This window comes from Triticum aestivum, chromosome 5A, assembly GCF_018294505.1.
Source record: "Triticum aestivum cultivar Chinese Spring chromosome 5A, IWGSC CS RefSeq v2.1, whole genome shotgun sequence".
NCBI lineage: Eukaryota > Viridiplantae > Streptophyta > Magnoliopsida > Poales > Poaceae > Triticum > Triticum aestivum.
In genome coordinates, this window is record NC_057806.1 from 34,293,041 (window position 1) to 34,304,641 (window position 11,601).

Sequence of the window (11,601 nt, forward strand, 5' to 3'; positions counted from 1 at the left end):
TATGCTCCCCTCCGAAATATGCCCTTAACTACTGAAGAAAAAGAAGTAATAGTACTACTGATGAAAAAGAAGAAAACGGTCAGCTCCATGTAAAAAAACAGTTCTGCTGTAATAGAAATAGAAGTTACGAATGGCTAACCAGTTATTCCTACCCACTAAGAAAATCTGTAGCACTATCAACCATAAGCATTGCATTATTGCATACGGCCAAACATAACATATATATACCACACTGTGCATCCAAACCTATTTCAGCAAGATAAAGAACTATTCTTTTAGTTTTACTTGATTTTTGGTAGCAAGTAAAATTGTTGGAAGTGTAGCCGTGCGATGCCAGCTTTACATGGACCATATAAACCACAGCAAGCTGATGTTAGCTATCAGTATAAAATGTCTCGATTGGAAGAATTTTCACGAGCTTACCCGAGTACAATGCTGCTGGTCCAGCTTGTTGGTGGAAACCAGATGTGGTCTTGTTGCTGGAGCTGGACTACTCACTGGACATGATTCTTCGGATGACTTTCCGCTATTGGATGCTCTCACCGGACATTTTGAGTCCCTGGTTGGCCTCGCCGCTGTGTAAGCAGGGGGCATGGACTCAAAATGACAAACTAAACACGTGTGGTGAAATGGTTTGCCAGAAATTCAACTGTTTCTGAATTTGAAAACAGTTGATTCATGGATCAACAATGCCCAAAAAATGTCCAAGAGATGCTTGAATATTTCAGAGAATCTAACCTGGACAATTGCAAAATCAACAGATGCATATATTGTGTACTGAAGAATCTCTTTTCTACCGGTCTCAGTCTCCCCTTTTTTATTCTGAAGATCTTGCAATTGGGTAAAGGCTGACAATCTTTGTGTTGATGAATGGGACAATGTCAAGGGAGCATTTCCAAGCCAACTAATAAACCCACCAGAAAATAAAATCTCACACAAACTGTTCTAGTCCATAGGATGGCTTCTCCTTCCTCGACCCAATGGTGCTCAAGAACGCCGGAGATAGGACACCTAAAAATGTTTAAAAGGGAGATTAATAATCAGAACTGGAGTATCAAAGGACGGGGCATCAGTCTCTGACATGCATCTACTACACGAACAGAATAGAAGAAAACCCAATCAAAATTAAACAACACATGTGGGGTATAGGATGACCAGCTGTTCCTACCCACTCGGCAGATCTGGGCGAGGCGGGGTGGTACCTGGGGAGAGGAGTGACTTTTTATTTTTGTGACTGCTATAGACATAACTAACACACAGCAACCAAAGACATCACTGCTATACATTATAATTAACTATGCAGGCAAAAATTGAATATGTTTGATTATCGTATTTGTGTCCATTCCTTTTCCACCCAAAACAAGCCCTTGCCCAGGCATGCCAAAATAAAATGTTGTGTCCTGTCTTTGATATTTTAGAGTTAAGCTAAATTCAAAATCGAACATCCACAAAGCTACATTTAAGTAGAAGCCATTGAAAAGAAGAGTCCAATGTTCTGGTATCTCACATATTGGGCATTGATTTTCCACCCTAGTAAAGGCATTCCCATATGTGTGCTAATGTACTTAACAAAGAAAATTTAAATGCACATAGCATGTCACACACTCGATACTTGTATCCTCTTCCATATTACCATTCAACAGTTCAGTAGTACTTAGGTGGCACTGTGCAATCAGGGTCAGAGCAACAAGTGGAACCAAATTGAAGGTGTTGATATTCAATTTTGTTGCATATCCTTACAAATTTACCTGCAAATCTAGGAGAAAATCGTTCCAATCGACACAATACACACAAAACAAAAATTAAACCAAATATATTTGTACTAAATAGTGAGGAGACACTACAACAACCTCAATCAATTCAAAGTCACAAACAGAAAAGGGGTAAGCACCAGCTAGACCATTCACCAATTGTAGTAACTGCTTCATCTTGAAGGTGACACAACTTCAACTACATAGCAAGCAAGCAACCAGAAGCAAAAATCTGAAGCAACAGCAAAGCTAAAAGTCAAACAGCACTCATCGACGGCAGCTGGAGCTCTGTGAGGCCCCCGCCAGCGCTGTCGGAGACCACCAGCTCGAACGGGCCTACTATGTCCATGTCCCTGACGCCGGTGCCGAACGCCAGGGCGCCGTCGCCGGCGACGAAGTCGACCCCGTCGGGCCATACCACCTCCTCCACCGCGGGGGCATCGGGGCGGCTCCAGTTGACGGCCCCGTCAGAGGCCCGTGCCAGCGCGACCGCGGCGCCCCCTGCATCGGTGTTGAGCGGCCAGACCCGGACCTCCGTGTCGGGGTCCCAGCCGTACTTGTTGGCGACGGTGTCGACGACGTCGCATCAAAGAATGTGGCATCTGGGGTGGGCGTAAGCGTGGGAGGAGGCGTTGGATATGGCCGTGAGCGGGGACAGTGAGGCGGCACTGGCGGGGGTGGGGGCGGGGGAAGGGAAGAGCAGCGCGAGGAGCAAGAGGAGGATTGGGCAGGCCTACGAGCGCGGAGCTGCGGTCTCCCCTGCACCAGGCGGCCAAGGTCTTGAGGAAGAGGAAGCAGAGGTTGACAGAGTACGGTCTGATCCCTCGGAGGCCCGGACCAGCGCCGCCGCCTGAGCTCGGCATCCTCGTCCTCATGGTGGGTTGGGGATGACGGCCTGGAATGGGGATTGGGGCAGGTGGAGACCGGGGTTTGCGTTCGTCCATTCGGGTCCTGGGAAGGAGCGAATCATTTTTTTACTTACTTAAATCTGGAGCGCGCATTAATTACCCAAAACATTAGGGTGTTTAATGCAAAAACGACATAACGGTGAACCCAGAGACTCAATCCGTGCTTTATTATTAGGGAGAGATAAACTGACATCATGGCGATTTATCATGATCCTGGAGTATGATGTCACAACGGTTTACAATATCAAGGTGAAGATGCAAAGGAGGAATTTTTCTAAGTGTTTAAGATTGACATGAACAAGTTCAAATCAATCTGGGGCCTAATGTTGGGGATATTACTACTGGACATAAACCGGCCAGGAGTAGCCAGGTTAACTCTATGAAGATTAGAAGCCCATGAAGATGTAAGGATGGTGGCGCTTTATGAAGGCCCAAGGTCCAAAGGCGGTTTAAGCCATGTAGATGTAAACCGACTCTCTCATGTAAACTTGCATTGTAAGATAAGAAGGATAGAGACCGAGTTGGAAACTTTGATGATCCGGCCTCGGAACTCTGTAAACCGGCGGGCGTCAACCTGTGTATATAAAGGGACGACCCGACAGCGGTTTAGGGACAAGACACAACAACTCGAGAGCCAGGCAAAGTGGATTCGCTCCCTATTCATCGAAACCTTAGCAATACCAACACAACTAGACGTAGGCTTTTACCTTCATCGAAGGGGCCGAACTAGTATAGAACTCTCGTGTCCCTTGTCCGGTTTAACCCCTTTAAGCTAACCCATAGCGATGGCTCCGCGACTAAGTCCTTTCACAAGGACACCTGCCATGACAAAACCACGGTAATTACGCTGTTGCGTTCCGGGTGGCGTGAGTTGTGAAACTATTTCGCATAGTTTTAAATGAAGGCCAAATTCATAACTCAAATATTCGTCTCCATGATCAGATCGTAGAAACTTTATTTTGTTGTTACGATGATTCTTCACTTCACTCTGAAATACTTTGAACTTTTCAAATGTTTTAGACTTGTGTTTCATTAAGTAGATATACCCATATCTGCTCATATCATCTGTGCAGGTCAGAAAATAATGATACCTGCTACGAGCCTCAACACTCATCGGACTGCGTACATCAGTATGTATTATTTCCAACAAGTCTGTTGCTCGCTCCATTGTTCCGGAGAACAGAGTCTTAGTCATCTTGCCCATGAGGCATGGTTCGCGAGCATCAACTGGTTCATAATCAAGTGATTCCAAAAGCCCATCAGCATGGATTTTCTTCATGTGATTTACACCAATATGACCGAAACGGCAGTGCCACAAATAAGTTGCACTATCATTATTATCTTTGCATCTTTTGGCTTCAATATTATGAATATGTGTATCACTACGATCGAGATTCAATAAACCATTCACCTTGGGTGTATGACCATTGAAGGTTTTATTCATGTAAACAGACCAACAATTAATCTCTCACTTTAAATGAATAACCTTATTGCAATAAACATGATCAAATCATATTCATCCTTAACACAAACACCAAATAACATTTATTTAGGTTCAACACTAATCCCGAAATTATAGGGAGTGTGCGATGATGATAATATCAATCTTGGAACCACTTCCAACACACATCGTCACTTCAACGTTAACTAGTCCCTGTTCATTCTGCAACTCCCGTTTCGAGTTACTAATATTAGCAACTGAACTAGTATCAAATACTGAGGGGTTGCTATAAACACTAGTAAAGTACACATCAATAACATGTATATCAAATATACCTTTGTTTACTTTTCCATCCTTCTTATCCACCAAATACTTGGAGCAGTTCCGCTTCCAGTGACCAGACCCTTTGCAGTAGAAGCACTTAGTCTCAGGCTTAGGTCCAAACTTGGGCTTCTTCACTTGAGAAGCAACTTGCTTGCCGTTCTTCTTGAATTTCCCCTTCTTCCCTTTGCCTTTTTTATTGAAACTAGTGGACTTGTCAACCATCAACACTTAATGCTTTTCTTGATTTCTACCTTCGCTGATTTTAGCATCGCGAAGAGCTTGGGAATCGTATCTGTTATACCATGCATATTATAGTTCATCACGAAGTTCTAGTAACTTGGTGAGAGTGACTAGAGAACTCTGTCAATCACTATCTTATCTTGAAGATTAACTCCCACACTAGTAGAAAACAGGGCTTTGGTCCAGGCCGGGTCAGCCCATTAGTCTCGGTTCAGTCTAGAACCGGGACCAATGTGGGTTGACTGGTTTCAAGGGTTGAGAGCAAAGAGACATCCACCTCCGGAGGAGAAGGTAGATCGGGTGAAAGTGAAGCGCACTCTGGCTGCCCTGACAAAACCACCGAAGTCTCCGCCGAAAGGAAACTATGAGCGCATTATTGGAAAGGAATTTGTCAAAGCGGAGCGGTCGGGAAGTACTGTCAGTGATCAAAGGCTGAAAGAACAACGAGATGGGAAACAAATTGCCCAGCTCGGCGAACGAGCGAAGCAATCGTGCCCCCCGCTCAAGGTGCCTAGCCACAACGTCGCTAATGATCCGAGGATGGTGCCCAGTTATAGCAATCTTGCAGATTACCTGCCCAACAAAGTACATTATGAACCCATGGACATGCAGATACAAAGATACGAGTACGGGAAGCCTCTCGTCAAAGATGGAAGATCTCTATCAACGATGATGCAAAGATTGCATGATTGGTACTTGAAAATCTGCAGAGACTCTGGGGGGAGGAGTACTTTGTATGTGAAAGTTAAAAAGGAGCATGACCTTGTTGGAATTGACCTGTTGCCTGTCCCATTTGAGGAGTTCTATCAGTTTTTTAATCAATTGGCCCTCGATAAAACAACGGTCGCCTGCTACTGTCTGTAAGTAGTACTACTTCTGTCATTAAGTTTCTCTATATAGCTTAGCTCTTTCATTGCATGTATTTATAATCATCCTCACTATATTATGCAGATTGAAGATCGCCGAATTGAAGAAAAGACAAGTCGGTGATATTGGGTTCATTAACACATATCTCATAGATGCAACTCAGGTTAAATTTCATGCCGCAGCTACCGAGGCCAACTTGCTACGATCGTTCGTAATAAATGAAAACAAAGATATAATACTCTTTCCTTACAACTTCAAGTGAGTGTTATTGTCTTGTGCGTATTCAGTTTCCGTTATATATTAGTCAAGGTTATAGTAATGTAATTGATGAGTTATGCATGCGTGTGCAGTTTCCACTATATTCTCCTAGAGATTAAGCTTGAGCAGGGACTAGTAACCGTCTTAGACTCAAGACGAAAAGATCCCCAGGACTATGCAGACATGACTCAAATACTCGAGAAGTATGTTAAATCGATCATTATCCACCATATCAGCAACTTTGTTCATTTCCTGATATATCAAGTAATTGTTTTCTTTGTCCGACAGGGTTTGGAGAAAATTAACCAGAAAAGCTCCGGGACTGCCGAAGGAGCTGCAATTTAGAAACCCGAAAGTAAGTACTATAGTAGCATTTTAAGCGCATCTACTAGTCATTCAAGCGCTAGTTTCATCAATACCATTTGGCATTCTTGCTTATCAGTTTGATTAACCTCTATTTCTTGTAAAGTGGTCGTGGCAGGAACAAGGGAATGATTTCTGTGGATACTATGTTTGCGAGCCCATCCGCCACACGACCTGTGAGCGGGGCTACACTGAAGAACAATATGAAGTACGTAAATAACAACATTCACAATTTTATTTTATTACCATCATTTGTGTTGAGTTTCATTCATTCATATATATATATGTATTGACCCCCTTCTTTAAATTAGATGTTTCGGAAGCGGGATGAACTCCTAGCACCAGCTCGCATGCGAGCAATTCAAGAGGAATTGGCGGCATTCTTTCTTGACCACGTGATCCCTGAAGACGGAGAATTCTATGTGGACCCTGAGTCCGTATGATTATATTTGTAAGAGATAATTATTTTATATATGTAGCCGGTAGTGTCAGATAGATATACGAGAACTTGTTGTTCGACCAATCTCTCGGAGAAGGAGAGGTGGTCGATATCACTTCTCTCGGTATGCATATATGTTCATGACGATCTTCTATTTCCTTCGTTTGCTTAGTAGCTAGCTAGCGTGTCTAGTCCTCTCTATACGTATGTATAGTACATAGCGTCGACCAAGCATGGACATAAGAGAGGACACTTCTCTCTATTAATTATAGCTAGCTAACACAATATATGAAACACCTAAATTAACCCCCCAAAACCCCCAAACCCCCCCCCTTCAAAAAAAAAACAAAAACCCCAGCCACAGAAATGCTGACGCATGGATGCCTATTGGTCCCGGTTGGTGCCACCAACCGGGACCAAAGGGTCTCCTGCCTGGGCTCTGCGCACTACCCACGTGGAGGCCCATCAGTCCCGGTTCTGGATTGAACCGGGACTAAAGGGTCGGGGCATTAGTACCGACACTTTAGTCCTGGTTCAGGAACCGGGACTAAAGGCCCTTATGAACCGGGACTATAGGCCCTTTTTCTACCAGTGCCACTTGATTCAAGCAATTGTAGTACCCAGATAATTTGAGCACATGCTCATTGGTTGAGCTATTCTCCTCCATCTTGTAGGCAAAGTACAATCAGAGGTCTCATACCTCTTGACACGGGCATGAGTATGAAATATCAATTTCAACTCTTGGAACATCTTATATGCTCCATGGAGTTCAAAACATTGTTGGAGTCCCGGTTCTAAGCTGTAAAGCATGGTGCACTAAACTATCAAGTAGTCATCATACCGAGCTTGCCAAACGTTCATAATGTTGGTATCTACTCCTGCAATAGTTCTGTCACCTAGCGGTGCATCAAGGACATAATACTTCTGTGCAGCAATGAGGATAATCCTCAGATCACGGACCAAGTCTGCATCTTTGCTACCAACATCTTTCAACTTAGTTTTCTCTAGGAACATATCAAAATAAACCGGGAGCTATATCGTGAGCTATTGATCTATAACATAGATATGCTAATACTACCAGGACTAAGTTCATGATAAATTAAAGTTCAATTAATCATATTACTTAAGAACTCCCACTTAGATAGACATCCCTCGAATCATCTAAGTGATCACGTGATCCATCTCAACTAAACCATGTCCGATCATCACGTGAGATGGAGTAGTTTTCAATTGGGAACATCACTATGTTGATCATATCTACTATATGATTCACGCTCGACCTTTCGTCTCGGTGTTCCGAGGCCATATCTGCATATGCTAGGCTCGTCAAGTTTAACCCGAGTATTCTGCGTGTGCAAAACTGGCTTACACCCGTTGTATTTGAACGTAGAGCTTATCACACCCGATCATCATGTGGTGTCTCGGCACGACGAAATTTCGCAACGGTGCATACTCAGCGAGAACACTTATACATTGAATTTTAGTGAGAGATCATCTTATAATGCTACCATTAATCAAAGCAGAATAAGATGCATAAAGGATAAACATCACATGCAATCAATATAAGTGATATGATATGGCCATCATCATCTTGTGCCTTTGATCTCCATCTCCAAAGCACTGTTATGATCACCATCGTCACCGACGCGACACCTTGATATCCATCGTAGCATCGTTGTCGTCTCGCCAACTATTGCTTCTACGATTATCGCTACCGCTTAGTGATAAAGTAAAGCAATTACAGGGCGATTGCATTGCATACAATAAAGCGACAACCATATGGCTCCTGCCAGTTGCTGATAACTCCGTTACAAAACATGATCATCTCATATAATAAAATATAGCATCATGTCTTTACCATATCACATCACAACATGCCCTGCAAAAATGAGTTAGACGTCCTCTACTTTGTTGTTCCAAGTTTTACGTGGTTGTTACGGGCTGAGCAAGAACCGTTCTTACCTACGCATCAAAACCACACCGATAGTTCGTCAAGTTAATGGCGTTTTAACCTTCTCAAGGACCAGGATTAGCCACACTCGGTTCAACTAAAGTGGGGAAACTGACACCCGCCAGCCACCTGTGTGCAAAGCACGTCGGTAGAACCAGTCTCGCGTAAGCGTACACGTAATGTCGGTATGGGCCACTTCATCCAACAATACCGTCGAACCAAAGTATGACATGCTGGTAAGAAGTATGACTTGTATCACCCACAACTCACTTGTGTTCTACTCATGCATATAACATCTAGGCATAAACCTAGCTCTGATACTAGTGTTGGAGAACTTACTAATTTCAAAAAAAATTCCTACGTACACGCAAGATCATGGTGATGCATAGCAACAAGTGGGGAGAGTGTCGTTTACGTACCCTCGTAGACCGTAAGCGGAAGCTTTATAATAACGCGGTTGATGTAGTCGTACGTGTTCACGATCGACCGATCCTCAGCACCGAACATACGGCACCTCTGCGTTCAGCACACGTTCAGCTCAGTGACGTCCTGCGAACTCACGATCCAGTAGAGCTTCTGGGAAGAGCTTCGTCAGCACGACGGTGTGGTGACGGTGATGATGGTGCTACTGACACAGGGCTTCGCCTAAGCACTGCTACAATATGACTAAGGTGGATTATAGTGGAGGGGGGCACCACACACGGCTAAGAGATCAATGATCAATTGTTGTGTCTCCAAGGGCTGCCCCCTCCCCGTATATAAAGGAGTGGAGGAGGGGGAGGGCCGGCCCTCTCTATGGCGCACCCTAGGGGAGTCCTACTCCCACCGGGAGTAGGATGCCCCCTTTCCTAGTAGAACTAGGAGCCCTTCTAAGTAGTGGGAGTAGGAGAGAAGGAAAGGGAAAAGAGAAGAGAAGGAAGGAGGGGGAGCCGCCCCTCCCCCTAGTAAAATTAAGACTAGGCCTTGGGGGGCACGCAGCCTCCCATCTCTCTTTCCCCTAAAGCCCAATAAGGCCCATATACTACCTGACAAATTCCCGTAACTCTCCGGTACTCCGAAAAATACCGGAATCACCCGGAACCTTTCCGATGTCTGAATATAGTCATCCAATATATCGATCTTTACGTCTCGACCATTTCGAGACTCCTCGTCATGTCCCGATCTCATCCGGGACTCCGAACTACCTTCGGTACATCAAAACACATAAACTCATATTACTGATCATCACAGAACTTTAAGCATGCGGACCCTACGGGTTCGAGAACTATGTAGACATGACCGAGACACGTCTCCGGTCAATAACCAATAGCGGAACCTAGATGCTCATATTGGTTCCTACATATTCTATGAAGATCTTTATCGGTCAAACTGCATAACAACATACGTTGTTCCCTTTGTCATCGGTATATTACTTGCCCAAGATTCGATCATCGGTATCTTAATACCTAGCTCAATCTCGTTACTAGCAAGTATCTTTACTCGTTCCATAATGCATCATCCCGCAACTAACTCATTAGTCACATTGCTTGCAACTCTTATAGTGATGTGCATTACCGAGAGGGCCCAGAGATACCTCTCCGACAATCGGAGTGACATATCCTATTCTTGATCTATGCCAACTCCATGAACACCATCGAAGACACCTGTAGAACACCTTTATAATCACCCAGTTATGTTGTGACATTGCGTAGCACACAAAGTGTTCCTTGGTATTCGGGAGTTGCATAATCTCATAGTCATAGGAACATGTATGAGTCATGAAGAAAGCAGTAGGAGTAAACTAAATGATCAAGTGCTAAGCTAACTTAAATGGGTCAAGTCAATCACATCATTCTCCTAATGATGTGATCCCGTTGATCAAATGACAACTCATGTCTATGGCTAGGAAACTTAACCATCTTTGATTCAATGAGCTAGTCAAGTAGAGGCATACTAGTGACACTTTATTTGTCTATGTATTCACACATGTACTAAGTTTCCGGTTAATACAATTCTAGCATGAATAATAAACATTTATCATGATATAAGAAAATATAAATAACAACTTTGTTATTGCCTCTAGGGCATATTTCCTTCAGAATTATGGTGGTCTTAGATCAAAATTTACATTGACTTCATCACACTGTAATGTCTTTTGGTTGCACTGGCATGTAGAACAAACTATATGCTGGACATCAACATGTTTTGGCCTTTTAGGCATATTAGGTAAGTATATCTAAGAAATGGTTGATGTTTTATGAGGATCGAGAAAAGTAATGGTTTGTGCTATGGACTTACTGTGAATGATCATAAAAATTATGTTGGTTCTGGTTCCTATGTGCATAGTTTCTTTTCCAACCTTGGATGGGCTGAAAGAATAACATGTGAATTCTTCCACTAGGCAATCTTAATAGCCCAAATATATAAAGGCTAATTTTGTCGGCCAATAAAGATAATAGCAAATTCTGATGCACCAAATACTTCAATTAATTTATTTTTTATTATTTACTTTTAATGATTTGATTCCAGACACCCCCTAGGTTATAGCATTGTGACGTAGCAAGCATGATCCCAGTTTACTGTTTTTTCTGCTTAGTGTAATCAATATAATCTAATGGAATTGAGTACTATCTAATTCTTTTTTCATATCACAATATTGCACTTTATACATGGTAATTGGCAGTATATATACTGTGTGTTTGAATGTGTAGAACCACGAAGGCAATGATGGGGCAAAGCTTCTCCAGGAAAGGACTTGTGATCCCCTTCCATTACCGAGTGGTGGCACCGAGTAAGACGATGATGTATCACAAGACAAGTCTCGGCTGCAGTATCCCTCCCAGCCCCAGAGTCCAAGCGTTTGTTGGGTACATTCGTGAGCTCCATGTCTCTATCTCTCCACCAAGCAGCAGAACACATGGAAGAGGATCAAGCCCGACCTAATGGGCGCTGCTCCTTCCTGCCACACCCCTATGCCCCGTTCAGTTGGTGAGATTTTTTCACTTTTGGCTCTCTTTTTCTAAATTATTTCGCAAGCTGGTAGAACTTGCATGCCCATAAGGCCCATAACATAGGTTTCT

The 11,601-nt window shown here is 43.4% G+C and overlaps 1 long non-coding RNA gene across 1 annotated transcript; it reads right to left on the reverse strand.

Annotated features, from left to right (window-relative positions):
- Positions 1-417: 417 nt before the first annotated feature.
- On the reverse strand, positions 418-1,212 carry LOC123106451 (uncharacterized). Its single transcript, XR_006451348.1, has 2 exons — positions 739-1,212; positions 418-575 (listed from the first exon to the last, which is right to left on the reverse strand). It is a non-coding gene; the product is annotated as an uncharacterized lncRNA (long non-coding RNA).
- Positions 1,213-11,601: the final 10,389 nt, after the last annotated feature.